The sequence below is a fragment of the Spermophilus citellus genome (assembly GCF_964194105.1).
Source record: "Spermophilus citellus genome assembly, chromosome: 2".
In the NCBI taxonomy this organism is placed as follows: Eukaryota; Metazoa; Chordata; class Mammalia; order Rodentia; family Sciuridae; genus Spermophilus; species Spermophilus citellus.
Genome location: NC_138183.1, coordinates 31,905,092 through 31,922,747, shown reverse-complemented (window position 1 = coordinate 31,922,747; position 17,656 = coordinate 31,905,092). Strand labels below are relative to the sequence as shown.

Genomic DNA, 17,656 nt, shown 5'->3' with positions numbered 1-17,656 from the left:
TGATTCTACTATTGTTATGGAGAGTTTATAAAATCTTTATGCTCAAATAACTCTGAGAAGCATTTTGGTGGACTTAGGGGTGGTTATTACGTCTGTAGCTTTTTGGATCAGCCTACTTTGGAATTGTGCCTTCCATGAATTCTAGATGAAACACATATACGCTCTATGCATTATTATGACTTCCAATAGCACATTGACATGGTTTCAGAAAAACCCTTTAAACAGTATCTCATAGGAATATAGGGCTTAATGTAGCACATTTGTGATAGTGGAAGTGGCTGTTTGCTAGTGAGAGTCCTGGGCTTCCCTTGGCTCCCTATGAATGGGCAGAGGCTGCTTAGTCCGTGGGCAAGACCCTGAGAAAAAGGGGTGGAAATCAGAAGAGCTCCTCAGTGGGGCCTCTTGCCCATTAGAAAAGACTCTAGAGGGTGCCAGCTAATGTGAGGAGATGATCTAATGGAGTAAGGTGGGGCATTTGTATCCCATTAATCACCTTTTTCCATTTCAGCTAGTTACTAGAATAGTTGGATTATTATAAAAGAGAAGCTGATGATTTTTTGTCTCCTGGAGCTTTGGCCCTTGCAACCCAACAGAGAAAAGATTATAAAAGAGAAACCCTTTGATATAAACTTTGATAGCAAGCTATTTGAGAGAGACAAAGCCATTTCAGAAGTCCAAAGGTAAAGCCCTAATGGAGAAGTGCATAAAGTTAATCCATTCACAACAGAAATTAAAGAGGAGAGATGACCCGTGAGACCTAGGACAGACCAGTGGGTTCCATGCTTGACAGGTCCTCACTTTGTGAGATCTCCCACCTAGCACCTACCAGTGAGTGCTTTCTACAGGCAGAATCATGAAGCTGTAGAGTGTGATTGTCCCTCATGGTTGGAACAATGGCTCCTGCTGAGGTGCTGTATCATCTCCCTCCTGTGAGGGCTTCCTACAGACTCAGCCCTGGATCCTCCAACAGGAGTGATACCTTGACACTTCATTTGGCCCATCCAAAATAATTAGTGAGGATCATCCTCCATTTCTGCAGCATAGGAAACTCATAGGCACCTCCTACTCTTGAGCAAAAGGAGCAGGATCTCAGATTTTCCACTGGGAGTTTCATGTAATAAAAGGCTCCCCAACATCTGGACACAAACAGTGGAGCAGAAACAGCTTGATTTTCTCAGTTGGGAAAAGCCAAACATACTTCTAATTTTTGACTATGCAAATTATAATCATCATGCCCTGCAAAGAGTAAATATGATGTACCTTACAATGATAGTTATCCTATTTTTCACAATAAAGTTGGTCACCTTATTAATTTATGAGCAAGTAGTACTAAAATTATTGAAGAACAGAGACCATGGTTATTAAGAAGCAGCAGACCCTTAATTCAGGAAAAAAAGCAAAGGTATAAAAGTGAGTCATTTGATTTTTTTTTCACTGCAGAAATCATTTTGAGACAAATGTTGCTTGCAAAGAAATTATCTTTCATTTTTAACTTACAGGAGATAATTTTTAAAAGTTCCTGGACCTTGTTGTATGGTTCTTTCAACTTCAACATTCTTACATATGTATTGCTCCATTTGTTCCTTTTTGTGAACATGGTGAAGGAAAGCAGATATTTCTAAATCTTACTTTACACAGGTAGAAGCAGGATTTGTAAGGTAGGGAAACTGAGAGACAAAGGAACTAAGTGACCTTGGGAAAAGCTATTGCCACAGATCTTTTTTTTTGACACCAGAAAGCTGGTATTTACCATCATTTGATAACAGCACATATGATGAAAATCTTGATTGTTCTGAAATGAATGTTTTCAAAATTCTCTGGGAATGTTGCCAAATCTGAATTTGTCCAAGAAATAAAATATACTCTCCTCGTGTAATTTAGGAACTTTGGAACAAGAACAATAGCTTTGATTTTATAATAATACCAAAGATTACTAATTTTTCTCTTGAAGGGGACTTAAGCTGAAACTTGAAGGAATCTTCTGCCTGTGTCAAAACTATTATGGTAAATAATTCTTACCTAATGCTTCCCAGCAACAGTCACTGACTCAGTCCTTTGTGTCTTTGAATATTCTACAGTCACCTTCCTTGGCATAGACATGTAGGATTTAAGTTACTTTATGTTTGTATGATTTACTGATGCTGGATATTTGGAAAGGCCCTTAGGTCATCAAGGCAAGGAAAGTCTGGATCCATCTACAGAACTTTTCATGTTCTTTGTCACTAGAAGCTGAAGAATAAAGGAGGAGGATGCTCATTAGTATAAATGTCTCCGATTTGGGAGTGAAGGTTGCATTAGTAGATTTATTCTTCCCATATTACCCTGGTGTTTGTCACAGGATGTGAATAATTACAACGATGTGGGTGGAAAGGAATGGCAATGTTAAAACCAGACTGAAAAGGGTTTTGATGGATAATGTGCTTTTGTGACATAAATAAGGCTTATTTAAAAGAAAAAGCTGCCATTGAATCACATGTGAATTTATGTTGTAGGTAGGGAAGGTATTATTCTATTTTATGGATGAGGATATTGTGGCTCAGGAAGGTACAATGATGTGCTAGATGTTGCATACTCAACTCTTTGTACATCTACCTATTTAAGAGAAAATGACATTGGATTTCTTGTGAGAATTCTCTGGAGGAAATTAAAATATTTGGATATTGCTAATCTGTTGTCACAAGCCCTCTGTGGGCTGAGTGTGGACTGTGTTGCACATAGTGGCCTAACTAGGGGGATAAATCTGACTCTCCCATGGCACCCCCGCAGGGATTGATCACCTGCTGCAGGTGAACTTCTCCCTCAAACTCTGCCAGAGATCCTACACAGCACCTGAGATGGGTGTGACCTGCAGGATGTCAATCAACCTTCTGACTGCAAGACACCACAAGCAAGACTCTGCCCTTGAAACCTTATTCCTGCCTTTGATGTCCCCCCCATTCATATAAATAAAGCAAGCATAGGCTCCTTTTTGCCAGAGTATAGAAGCTCCATCCAATCTGTCCTGCCCTGCTTTCGAAACTACTTTCTGTCTTCTGTGGGTTTTCCTGACATTCTATTTTTTTTTTTTTTAGCTTTCATTTCTCAGCCAGCCCATTCCACCAAGGGGAACCCCATTTCCACTGCCCTTGTGGGACACGGGCGAGAATCTGTAATGCATTTCACTGCATGGTTGTGGGGGAAGCAATATCCTGGGGCTACTTTAAATTCGGAGGCAATGAGCAGCACCTTTTGGAGGTTGAGCATAAGTGTGGAGGAACCTCAAACTCAAGTCTAAAGACCAGCGGTGTAACCTAACATGACAGGCACTCTAAGTCATCTCAGCAGGATACACCAGCTGGTGCATTTTTACATCAACACAAACTCCAGCTGAGGCCCAAGAGAACTGGGATGCACTTACCTCTGCCATCTCTGAGAGCTGAGAGAACAATTGATTCCATGGGATTACAGATAGTACTGAGCAAAGGGACGTCACTAGTCTGGGGCCCATTTTTATATCAGTTCACCTTTGCTGGGCTGCTAAAATACCACCTTTGCGAACTCTCCTGAAATGATGTCAGCAATCCTTGCTATTACAGTGACTCCCACTGATTTCAGGGGAAACTTTAGGTCCAGAGACGACAGGTTTTAGACTGCCTCTAGCCTGTGGTTATAATTGCAGTTTTGTGGGAACAAGGAACTTCCATTCATTTACATATTGTTTGTGGCTATTTCCCTACTAGAAGGCAGAGTTGAGTAGCTGTATCAGAGACCAAGTGGCCCACAAAGCACAAACTGTTACTCTCTGACCCATTTAAATAAAAAGTTTATGGACCTTTGTCCGAGGCTATTAACAGAAACATGCTATAGTGGGATTGCCTGAACTACTGTGTCTGAGTCTCTAGCCAATCCACAAGCTGGGATCCATTAGCAATGTCTATTGTGGACCCAGAAGCTAGGACTGGTGACACTTGCAATTTGCTGGCTTTCATTTTCCCACACATCTGTGAGATTTACTACTCTTAGCCAAAAAATTCACTGATGCCTTAAGGACTGTTCTTGATATGAGGCAGAGCAGGTAACTTCTACTAAAATGCAAACTCAATATCTTCCTGAATAAATTAATTCATGTGACTAGTCATTACTGTATGCTTTACAGAAGATGCTATCTTATCTGTCTTTACAAATCAGAAAGATAGATATTTGTCTTTTATTTTGTGGCCAAGGAAATGAAGCTACTGGGAGGTTCAGCTACCTTTAGTGTTGGATAAAATATGGTCCCAAAGATGACAATTTTATTTATCACTGGAGGTGAATTAAACTTGAGAGGAATTACCATTTGTCAACCCTTCTTGACAAATAAAATTCATCAAGTAGAAATCAAAATTGTCGTTCTAAGAGTAATATCTCCAAGAGACTCAGTGATTGGTCATTGGATTATTCAGCTTTCCCTCAGTGGAACAAATACCTGAGATAACTAACTTAAGAGAGGTTCATTTCGGCTCACAGTTTTGGAGGTGTCAGTCGATGACTGGGCAGACTTATTGCTTTTAGGCCTTTGGGGGTAGGGTGAGCAGAACACGAGAAAGGAGCACTGTGGGCGAGCAAAGCTATCACCTCATTACTGAGACATGAAAGAGAGAAAAAGGGGCCAGAGTCCCACAATCCCTTTCGAGGGCACACTCCCCATGGCCTACAACCTTCCACCAGGCTCCGCTTCTTAAAGTTTCTACCACCTCCTAAAAGGTAAAGCTGCTGGCATGTGAGCCTTTGGGGGTACATTAGGTCTGAACTATAGCAGTCATTTATACTTCAACATGTAATACCGCAATATGACCATTTACCTCTTTTTCTTTCATTTCCACATTTTTATTGGTGCATTATATTTGTACATACTGATGGGATTTGTTTTTGCATATTTGTACTTGCACACAAGATAATGATATAATTTGGCCAATATCACTCCCCAGCACTCCCCACCTCCCTCCCATACTTCCACCCCCTGTTTCCTTTTCTCTACTGAGTAATCTCCCTTTAATTTTCTTTTTTTTATTGGTCATTTTTAGTTATATATGACAGCAGAATACATTTGAATATAATTATACAAGCAAGAATTGAATATATCTTATTCTAGTTAAAGTCACATTCTTATGGATGTACATGGTGGTAGGATTCACTGTGTTGTTTTCATAAATGTACTTGGGAAAACTATGCCGGAGTCAATTCCACTGTTTTTCCTTTGCTTACCCTCTCTTCCCTCTGTTTCTCATTGTCTAATCTACTGCACTTCTATTCTTCCCTTCACTTGTCCTACCCCTTATTGTGGATTACCTTCCACCTAATCCACATTTGAACTTTGAACTTTGGTTTTGAGGGAACTGGCTTACTTCACTTAGCATGATATTCTTCAGATCCAGCCATTTCCTGGCAAATGTCATAAAGTCATTCTTTATAGCTGAGTAATACTCCATTGTGTATATATGCCACACTCTATTTATCCAGTCATCTATTGAAGGGCACCTAGTTTGGTTCCATAGCTTAGCTGTTGTGAATTGAGCTATCATTTGCCTCTTAAAAAAGCAACTGAAATTTCCAATATTGTATACATGTTGTTTATTGGTGGGTTTTTTGCTTGTTTATTTTGAGAACAAAAACAATTTTGTCATGAGACATTCTTGGAGAAATCAGGATCTGCAGAGATCTGTTTGGATCATTGCAGAGATCTAATAGGTAGGTAGAGCATAAATTGTGTCTGAATAGGGTTTTAGTCAATGTTCTGATTGCAATTAGCAAAAACTTTAGAGCTAACTTACATTAAGGGGTATTTATTAAAACAATGTATGTTCTTCTTAGGAATTTAAGGGCCAAAAATTATAACTGGTCTTTAAAGGGAATATATCTAACTGGAAATTTCTCTCTCTCTCTCTCTCTCTCTCTCTCTCTCTCTCTCTCTCTCTCTCTCTCTCCTTCTTTTTTGTTTTTCTGCATTCAGGGTAGAAACACAGTTGTGCTATCTAGGAGCAGCACTGCCTTCTAGATTGTCACAGATCTGGCATAGGGAATCAGAGACCAGGGCAGAACCTTAACTCTCAAAACATGACCAAAGGTGAGAAGGACCCACAACTTATTTAAAACAAAGGTTCAAGGTCAGGTAGTCCTATATCCTTCTGAAGAGAGGACAATTCCATGGAACTTTGGAAAGGGCTAGAGTTAAAATAACTCTCTGAAATTCCACATTGTGAAGTGACTCCAGTTTCTTGGGGTTGGTAAGGGAATGAGGGTGAGTATGGAAAGGTCTACCTTTCACTTACCTTATCAAGAACTCTTGGACCTCCTTGATAAGGAAGAAGAAAGTACCGGTATCATCTGTCCTGGAAGATTCCAAGAATGAAGCTTCAGTGTGTTACTCTTGCTAGAACAAACCTCCTCCGGGACTCAAGAAATCCAATTATTTTCTGTTTCATACAATTTTAAGACTAAAGAGCAATAATCACAGTAGCTATTATACCAGTCAGTAAGTCAAATACTCCAGGATGGAGATTGTAAAAAAAAAAAATAGAGGTAGGCTGACCAGTGACTTATTCATTCCAACATCTCCTTTTGTTCTTTCAAGCTTCTTTTGTTCACCCTTCTAAGGTCTACTAACTTACCCAGCAATCAGCATCACAATTATCATATATTCTCTTTTTTCACCTCTTTCTACACTCAACATCTACAAGAAAATATTGAAATCTTATAAGGATAAATACAAATAAGGTTTCTAGTAATTTCAGGTCTTGAGGAAGATAAACTACAAGTGAACAAAAAAGTTGTTTTTCAATATGTTTTGCTAATAGGATTTTCATCCATGGAGAGAGAGAGAGAGAGAGAGAGAGAGAGAGAGAGAGAGAGAGAGAGAGAGAGAAACAGGTAGTAGTTGCTATAAAATGTTCAAAATGTCCAGCTCTGGAATGGAAAATCAGGTGCTTCTTCAGGATGTGTTTGGAAAAGCCCATGATGTCCTCTTCTCAGGGTTCTGTTATGTAAGGCCCAAGAATTTCATCCAAACCCCGTTTGTAGAGAGCATTGGATTCTCAGTTAAAGTCCTTAGAATCAGGACTTGTTTGGTCTTTGAGTGAGTGATTATCCATATTCAAGACAAACATAAGAATTCAATATTTTATTTGAAATATTGCTGAAGGTCATATGGCTGGTAAATAACTAATAGTTTGTTGTCGTATAACATCAGTTAAGTGCAAGGATTTTAAAAACCTATATTCCTTGCTTTACTTAATTGTTGACTAATATTGAGTGATTTGCTTTTAATATCTGCAGATCAAGCTAATATTTAAAGCTTCAGTACATAAAAAGCACATTGCTAGTACAAATTGGTCATATTAGGTGAATAAATGTTTCAAAGATAGATAAATTACCAATGAATATATGAAATATTTATAGTAATTAGTCAAAGACAATTAGATCTTTAAAATATGAAGCATAGTTTGCTTTGTGAAAGATTTTTTAAAAATTTAATTTGCAAAGGAGTTAATGGAATGTGCACTTTCAAATACATTGGTAAAAGTTAAATATTTTTCCTTTCTTCCTATTTCTTTCTTTTTATTGGTTTTATTTTTTAAATACATGACAGCGGGATGCATCACGATTCTTATTACACATATAGAACAATTTTTCATACCTCTGTTTGTATATAAAGTATGTTCACACCAATTCATGTCTTCATACATGTACTTTGGATAATGATGTCCATCACATTCCACCATCCTTACTAATCCCCTGCCCCCTCCCTTTCCCTCCCACCCCTCTTCCCTATCTAGAATTCATAAATTTTTGTAGACATTTTGATATTAAGTATAAAATGAATTTAATTTCTAAAAATTTATCTTAAACATATAGAAATATATGTAAATACCAAGGAAGCCTATTAAAACATTGTAACTGAGAAATTGGAAAAAGTTAAATGTCTAATAGTGAACAAATTATTTTATATGTGATAAAGAATATTATATATTCATAAAAAGTAATATTCTCAAAGAAAATTCAAGTATTTGAGATAAAGAACATGATATAATATCAATTAAAAATGCAGGAGAAAAGACTGTGTCTTAATATCAATTGTCTTTCAAATAAATTTGTTTATAGTTATAAATTAATGAGTAAGAAAAGGGCTGGCAGGAAATATGGTATCAGTAAAAATTCATTCAAGGTGGTGAGTCTGCGTATGGTGTTCCTTTTCTTCTACATATGTTACTGAATATTCTTTAAAGAGCACAAATTAATTTTACATGAAGAAAGTGAGACCACATATTAATTGCTTCAGGAAAAAGTAGAATTGAAAGAACAGTTCTATAATCATAGAAGAAATTGTAAAATTTACATGAGAAATACTTCTCAAAAGTATTTACAGACTGTTTAACTGATGTGTTTTCTCAACTTATCAAGGCACAAATAATTATCATCTATGAACCATTTTATTTATGAAATAGATGGAAAAGTATCTTATTTATTTAAACCATAATAATGCTACCCAAAAATAAGACAGATTACAATAACAATGAAAAAATATAGATCAAATCTCCCTTATGACTACAGAGACATAAATCCTTAAGAAAATACTAGAAAGTTGAATTCATTATTACATTTGAATCCCATCCAAGATCCGGTAGAATTCATGTGATAATTTCAAGGATGGTTGAGTATTAGGCAATCTATTTATAATAATTTGGGTAGGTTCAATGAGAATAAATAGATCCTGAGGCAATGTACTGTCATTTTAATAAAATATGAAAATATATTTGATAACCTAGAATTTATTCCTCATAAAATAATCCCCAAGGCAGAAGCAGGAGTATTTATTAACATAACAAATATTTATATAAAACCCAGAAGCCAAATTTTGTCTTATATGAAGACATTTTCAATTAACGTAGAAATAGCCCCAATATTTGTTGAGCAACACCATGGCAGGAGGTAGGTAACAGTAGGTATTATAAAATCTCAGAGATTAGATTTATGAGATTTGTGTAAGAGATACCTAGCTCATCAAAGGAGCAGTAGAATTAATCCTGAAAGAAATATTACTTATTAATGATGGTGGAATGTGAGGATCATTATTATCCAAAGTACAGGTATGAAGACACGAATTGATATGAATATAATTTGTATATAACCAGAGATATGAAAAATTGTGCTGTGTATGTGTAATAAGAATTATAATGCATTCTGCTGTCATATATAAATTAAAAAAGAAAATAAACCAAAAATGTCAATAACAAAAAAGGAAATCTTACTACATATAAAAATGTACTATAATAAGCACAGTAAATTTTGTAAATAATGAAGGACAAACTGTTCAACAAAGAGTATTAGAAACAGTATGATTTCAACTTTGTACTATATAAATGCAAGTAATTAAAAATGAAACTAAACAACTGGAATTTTTAAATAGATACATTGAATGGATTTGAGATGGGAAACTATAAGTTTGGAAAACATTTTTAGGAAGTAACAAAGACACCTTTTTAAGATTTGTATATCTGTGGAGCCCAATGAAAAAAGCCACAGCAGCAAACAATACATGAAATGGGCAGAGAACATGAACTGACATTTCAAAAGGTATTACATATACACAAAACACTTATTAATAATTACATATCAAATAGTACTGTGCCATTTTAACTATTGATTAATAAATATTTATCTTAAAATGTTTAAACTAAATACAATGGCAGAGCTGGCTCAAAAATTATTCTAATATCCCATGGTAGAAATGAAAATTAAGAATGTGTGGGACATGCCTGGCCATGTGAGTTAAGATTTCAAAAAGCGTTCCTATCTTTTTCTCTAATAATTACAGTTCAGATAAACTTAACCAAATAAATTAATTAAAGATGCTCACAAAGATTTATTTCCATGGATGTTTAGTCATAGCATTGTTTATAACTAGAAAAAATTTGAAAAAAACTGAGAGGGGCAACAATAGAGGATTGATTAAATATGATTTATTAAATACTATATTCATATAATGATGAGTTCCTCATAAATTAAACATGTTTTTGAAGAGTATTTGATTACATGGATAATGTTCACAAAACTTTAAGTACAAAAGACAAACTCATTAAATAAAATTGAATACATGATATGATCAGTTTCAGAACATATTGTACATACGGTCTATAGGTGGGTGCATGCATAGAAAAAATTTAAAATACAAAAAAATTCAATCATTATTTTCGAGTAGCAGAAAATAAGTAGAAATAATTTGGGTAGGTTCAATGATTATTTCTACTTATTTGAAATCTCGATCATGCATTCTTTAATGTCCAGGAAAACCAGTAAGAAATAATATTAAAAATAAAAATGGATAGCATTGAGAATTTTGCAAAAATAATAATTTCATTTGTGGGTTCAAATGAGTATTTCATGTACATGGTGAAATTTAAAAGGGAATACAGGAATCATAGATTTTCATAGCTATAATATTCTAGCTAAGCAAGTTTGCAACCATGAATACTAGTGAAGTCTGAGTAAAGATTTACAAATCTTTTTTCTAATTGAAGACAATTTCTAACATTTTTGTAGGATGTGGTTACACTACATTTTTAGGAAGCATATTATAATATATTTATATTTAAAAGTGATAATCCACTTACTAGGAATCTCACAATGTTATTAGAAGAGACGAAGGGACAATGCCTCTCATTTCTGTCATATTGATAGTAGCCTTTTCAGGAATGTCTCCCCTCTCTGTGCACTGCAAATTATTGAAATCTTGCTCCTGGGACAGTTCTTGCTAAAAGACACACAGAAAAATCTCCAGTTCTCATGAGTGAATCTTCCACTGAAATCTTCTCTTCTGCTGATTTTATGCATGAACTGTATTCTTGGGTGCAGTCTTTTTCATTGGCAATAGAGTGTGTTTCCAATTCTCCTATAGAGAAAAAAATTTCTAACGTACCATGATGCCTAGCATGAAATTCCTTTGACTACAACTGAAACATAAAAATCTGAGGATCATTTCTTATGGTTTCAACTCTTGGTTAGTTTTGGGTTTGGCTTATTTTAACCTCAATGTCTGGTCTGAGCTTTTTCCAAGCTGCTTGATAATTCAGAGAACCAACCTATAAGGCTGAGAAATGTGCTAGTAGTGGATGCTGACCTATTCCTAGGGGAAGAGAGGATGCATCTACCTACCTGGAAAATACCTTTAAAGTTTCAACCCTCAAGGGCTGCTTTGTTTACTTTGGAACACTCTTATTATCATATAGAAAATAAGTTCTATAGATTTTCTACGTTGATTCTAGAATGAATAAATAATTAGAGATTTACAGGAGCAGTCGTCATTCAGATTTAAGCTGGACTAAGGATTTTTCTCAGTTTTCATACTAAAATAGCTTCAAAAATATGTATATAATTTAGATAGGGCTTAATGATTTCCAAATTTCTTCTATATCTTATGCCAACTTATTCTCTCAATTAACAAGTGAAGTAGGGAAGACTGTGACATTGTCATCATTCCCATGTAAGGAAGAGGAGAAAGAGATTCAGAGACGGGTGTTTTTGCTCAAGGCTACAGAGTTGCAGACAGAGGAGAAAAGCTTCTAATCCAGGTCTTCTGACTCTTCCTGTTGTACGACACTTTATCATTAGACACCAAAACATCCAAATGCAATTGCATGAAATAGCAAATGTCCAGTGTGGATATTTTTTAATTGCTTGTTTTGTAACTCATTAGTATTTCTTATAAAATAGGAAATCCTCCACTGTACCAAATCCCTTGATATCAAATCATAAATCAGTGATTTTTAAGAAAATTAAGTTTAATACATGCTAAGTACTTACATTGATAGCAATTTGCAGCTTTATGACTCATTTCACAAACCACACTTTGCATCTTTCTGAGTAGAATATTTTTTTAAAAAAGCATTTAACTCGGGCAGCGGCTCTGCTCTGCCCCTACTCCAATTGGGGTGACGTGACTAGCACGCCAGAGGGTCGTTGGGCCTGTTCCGGATGCGGGCGGTGGCTCTGCTAGGCTCCTACTCCAAGATGGCATTAGAGCAAATTATGCTAAGTGAAGCTAGCCAATCCCTAAAAAACAAATGCCAAATGTCTTCTTTGATATAAGGAGAGTAATTAAGAACAGAGTAGGGACGAAGAGCACGAGAAGAAGATTGACATTAAACAGGAATGAGAGGTGGGAGGGAAAGGGAGAGAGAAGGGAAATTGCATGGAAATGGAAGGAGACCCTCAGGGTTATACAAAATTCCATACAAGAGGAAGTGAGGGGAAAGGGAAAAATAATACAAGGGGGAGAAATGAATTACAGTAGAGGGGGTAGAGAGAGAAGAGGGGAGGGGAGGGGAGGGGAGGGGGGATAGTAGAGGATAGGAAAGGCAGCAGAATACAACAGACACTAGTATGGCAATATGTAAATCAATGGAAGTGTAACTGATGTGATTCTGCAATCTGTATACGGGGTAAAAATGGGAGTTCATAACCCACTTGAATCAAAGTGTGAAATATGATATGTCAAGAACTATGTAATGTTTTGAACAACCAACAATAAAAAATAAAATTAAATTTAAAAAAATAAATAAATAAAAGCATTTAACTCCATGGAATCAAGGAAATGGCTCAGTGCCTGGATATACTTGCAGAATTAAATTCTTTGGAACTATAACCGGTAGTAGATACTGACCTGTAATTCTCAGTTCCTAAACAGACTCTCAAACAAGAGTATAATTGTGTTAGTCAGCTTTTTGTCACTGACAAGAAAAACTTAGAGGAAGAAAAGTTCATTTGGGGTTTATGGTTTCAAAAGTCTCAGTCCCTGGTTGGCCAACTCCATTGCTATGAACCTGATGTGAGACAGAACAACATGGTTGAAGGGCACAGCAGAGGAAGGCTGCTCAGCTCAAAGAAGAAGAGGGACAGACAGACAGAGACCAAGACACAGAGAGTGAGCAATGAACCAGGGACAAGACAGAGTCTCCAAAGTCACGCTCCCAGTGACCTACTTCCTTTAACTACACTATCAGCCTATATTTAACACCAAGTAGTCCATTCATCTAGGAATGGATTAATCCAGCAAATGGATTAATCCACTGGGGAGGTCAGAGCCCCACTCGTTGCCTAAAAGTCCCACCTCTGAACCTGCTTGCTTTGGGGATCATGCTTTTAAAATATGATTATACACACCTGTAGTCCCAATGAGGCAGGAGGATCAGAAATTCAAGGCTGGTCTCAGAAAGTAAGACTCTCAGAAACTTAGACCCTATCTCAAAATAAAAAAAGTAAAAAAGTTTGGGGATGTAGCTCAGTGGTAAAGTACCCCTGAAGTCAATTTCCAGTAAAAAAAAAAAAAAAAGTAATGGGAGTGAGTTTTCATGGGACATTTCAGATCTAAACCATAACAATAATTATCTAAAATAAGTTTCAAGGTGATATGAGAAACTAAAATTGATGGGAAATGTAATAAGAATCTGAGAGAAATTTCCAATGAGGCATACAGAGCAGGATCGAGGAAGAGCTTATCCAGGCTCCAGGTCTTTGATGTAGGCCCAACCTGAGAAGAAACTTGTATTTCTTGTTCCATTTATTTCTTGACCCAGAGAGCCAGGAACGGTATCAATGAACCAGAAAGCATCTGCTGATTATCAGTGCTTCTCTGGGAGCTGGCCAAGGCACTGTGCCTCACTTTTGTATATTTATTCATGGAAAGCAACCGAGGAAAAAAATGTAAGACATGAGAGATGTGAGAACGTTTATTGCAGTAAACATTCTAAAAGGAATCTTTAAAGAACTCCTTCAGGTCAGATCATATAGGACAAGCACTGGGGAGAGACTGTTTCATAGGAAAAGAGTGAAGAGGTTCCAGGTGATGGAAGAAACTGCTAGGGGACTTGACTTGGAAAGGAAATTATGTATCTATTGACCTCTAGTTGATGACAAATCTGATAAGCAAAATTGTTGCTCATCTGAGAAGTGGGATACGAGTAACCAATTTATTTTCAAATCTGGATTGACTTGATTTACCAGGAAGGCAGATGAAGAGATCAAAACATAATTAAATGAGGGCAGAAGTAAGTCAAGGCAAAACAAGGGGAAAGATCTGTTACTCTGAAGAGTCAAGGGTAAGTGAGAAAGCAATTAACTATAGGAATCAGAATAATACTTTATTAAACCTGGCTTCCTCATTGAAAAGCAAGAAAGCAGAGTGTCCAAGAGACAGAGTAAAAAAGCTATAAGGAAATTGTAAGCTAAACACAAAAGACAATAGAACAAATCATAAAGGAATATGAATAACATGACAGGGGCTTGAAGACAAATATGCAGTAAGAGAGCTAAACATGTTCAGGGAATGGTGGGCCAGATTGCTTGGATCAGACCCCTTGCAGAGAACAACTAGCAAAGCTAGACAAAATATCAACTATGTGTATTTGAAGACATTGGCAGGCTCCTAAAATAGAAGGGATTTACAGGACTCAAGGTCTGGGAAAGAAGCAAACCTTGCATTTGGCACTGCTTTTCTCTTCAAGAAAGTTGCTGATTGCTTAGAGGCTGAGGAATTGATCAGAACTTATGGAGGCCTCATAGGACTGGTGGTGTGAAAAATGAAGTTCAGAGTCCACTGAACGGGAGAGGCCCTGGTCCACATGTTTAGCTTCTGGTGGGGAATCATGAATAGAAATCTAAGAATAAAGATAACTCAGAGAGCAGACCTCTATAACAGGGGTCAACAAACTTTCTTTCTCCTTTTTTTTTTCAGGAGGTGGGCAGTAAAAGGCCAAATAATAAATAAGATTTTGCAGACCACATAGACTGTGTTACAGTGACTTTACTCTGCATTTGCAGCAAGAGAGACATGGACAGTATGCAAACAGATGAGCCTGGTTTTGTGTCCAGTAACATTCTACCTGCAAAAACAGGTCTAGAAACCTTTTCTTCATTGGAACATGGACTTGTTGAGTAGATTTTGGCTACTGTGCCAAGGCCAGACAAGCAGCTGTGTAATAGACACTTGAATAATGGTGAGAGGTGACGACAAGGAGAGATTCAGGGAACTTTTGAAGCAGTTTGGGATTACTCTTTGTATGCCAGGCAGAAAAATGACCCACTCAAAGATGTCCAAATTCTAATTCCCTGTGGAAGCTGTGTATATGTTATTACATGGCAAAGGGGAGTCAAGGTTGCCAAAGACAAGAAACTGATCTTGAATTTTGCAGGTGGCTCCAAAGGAATCAGAGAGTGGAAGAGGGGAGGCTGAAGAGTGGGAGTCAAGGAAGGAGATGTGATTATGGAAGCATCATTATGTGATGTGAGAAAAACTTGATTGGCCATTGCTGACTTTGAAGATGGAAGAGAACCACAAGACAAGAAATGCTAGCAGCCTCTGAAAGCTGGAAAATGCAAGAAAGTAGATGCTCTCCCAAAGCCTCCAGAAAAAAACAGCCTTTTTCTCAGCAAGGTCCATTTTGGACTTGTGACCTGCAGATTTGTAAGAGAATAAATTTGTTTTACTTTAAGCCAGTAAAATATGAGGCCACTTGTTGTAGCAGGAATAGCACACTAATATGCTCCTCATACCTGAGGGTGGTGCCTACAAGTGAGATAGCAGGGAGCCTATGGACTAGGAGAAGAAGGAATGCTGAACTGGACAATCAGGCTGGAGCCAGTGCTACTCACTTCTTTGCAGCTCAATTATGCAAACTAATGAGCTATCAGTTTTCTAAATTCTATATTCTAGAAATTAGGATCAGCAACAATTACCCTGCTATTCATAATCCTTAATGATTTAATGTTTCTTTATTCACCCAGCCCCCAATCATTTCCACCCTGCTGTTCATGTGCTGAGATTGTGACATAAAATACACAAGTGAACATTGCTTCTTATGCAAAAAGAAGTCTATCTACATGACCTGAAGCTGATTAGGTTTCATTACATATAAATTCATAAAGTGGCAACAGTGGCAGGATTTGACCTTTGCAGGCACAAGATAGTGGCATGAAGGGCAAAAGGGAGAAACATAAAGGTTACCTTGCAGAAATCCTTCAATTTAGAAAAATAGGATATTAAAATGGGACACATCCTCCCCAAATTTTAGTTAAGGCATAAAGATAGTAGATAGTATTTCCTAAAGTGTTGGAGGGAAATACTTTACAGGAGTAAACAACTCTTACATATTGAGGATAAATGAGAGTATATTTATTAGAATCTGGAGAAGATTGAGTGCAAATTTCTTTGTGTAGCCCTCTGATTCCTAATGCACTCAGGAGGGTGAGGGGCATGAGACCCAGGTTTAGTTGGGGTGGGGGGAGCAGATTTTTTCCTGCATTTGGTGTACTCTATGGACTTATTTTGACCTATGCCAGAGAGATGTTATCTGAAGCTGCTAGTGGAAGCAGAGTAGAGGATGAATCCGAAAAGCAATGAATGCATTTCCTTCTGACAGTGGGCCAAAGGTATGCAAATCCTTAGGAACTGGCATGGAATCCATGTCTATCATAAGAATATTGCTTTAGGTACCAAAAAGGTACCTAAGTAGTGGGGACTTCTCATGGACAGAACCTAAAGGTGATCTATTAGGTGCAGAAACTGAAGAATATTTGTGATAGTGAGCTGAAGGAGGACCCTGCCAGGTCAGGAGAATTGCAGGTAGGAAGAGCCAGCAAGAAGTCACCAAAGGATCCTATTCCTATTGCTTCATTGCCTGTCCCTCCTCTGAACCCAGAATGTCAGCAAAAGGAGTAGTGACTGCCCCTAAAACCGATGAGAGCCCCTGAAGGGCTCAGAACCAGAAGTGCTTCCTTGCCCAGGTCATCTGAAGGCCAGGCCATGGCTGCTGTGCAAAGCAGGAGAAAAGGGGAAGGAGAGGATGAAAGGCTGAGCTGGAGCTGGAGTTGTGTATCTGAAGCTCATGGGACATAACTGAAGGCATGGGACTTGCAAGACTCCCCAGGGAACTTCCCACCCTCCCTCAGAGAGGAGGAATACAGAGATTAAGTCTGTGGGAAATGCCACTAATGAAATGGTGGGAAACAGTGTAGGAGTTCATTTTAAATACCAAGGGAAGCCGCTCATCAAGCCTTCTTTCTGGTCAAAGACTCCCATTTATGAAGCCTCTGCCAGACAGTCTGTGATCATGTAAGAGGTCATGGGTCAAGGCCACCTAGTAATTACGTCCATAAGCTTGATGTTACCCATCCAGAACTAAAGAATGAAGTCATTCAGTCAGAGATGTAAAAGTGAGTAGAATGACTAGGGAAAGAACTTTGGGTTGTTTATTAATCTTTGGACTCACAGTCTCATTTGCTCTGATTATGAGGAGTAGTACTGCCACCAGTGTCTTCTAGAATAAAAGTCAATGACAATAACTTTAGTAGCATTAACTACAATTTACTAGTCTACACTCTTCCGGGCCCTGGAACAAAAGAAGAGAACATGTATTGACCAAGGACATGAATTAGGTCATGGCACAGAATTCTTATTTCCCATGCATAGCATCAGTGAATGGTCTGTTCCAGCCTATTAATTATTTAAATAGTTATTATCTATGTTTGTCCTTCTTGCTTGAAATGAAAACTGCTGACCTAAGCTTCCCTGCATACCATTTTGAAGCAATTCAGAGAGTGTGTGCTAAACTTTTTTTTTTTTGAGCAGAGAATAAAGAAGAGGATGATC

At 37.3% G+C, this 17,656-nt stretch overlaps 1 protein-coding gene across 1 annotated transcript in view; it reads left to right on the top strand.

Moving 5' to 3' along the window:
* Positions 1-17,656, top strand: part of PLPPR1 (phospholipid phosphatase related 1) — a 660,783-nt gene that overhangs the window by 317,134 nt on the left and 325,993 nt on the right. The gene's annotated exons all lie outside the window — the stretch shown is intronic.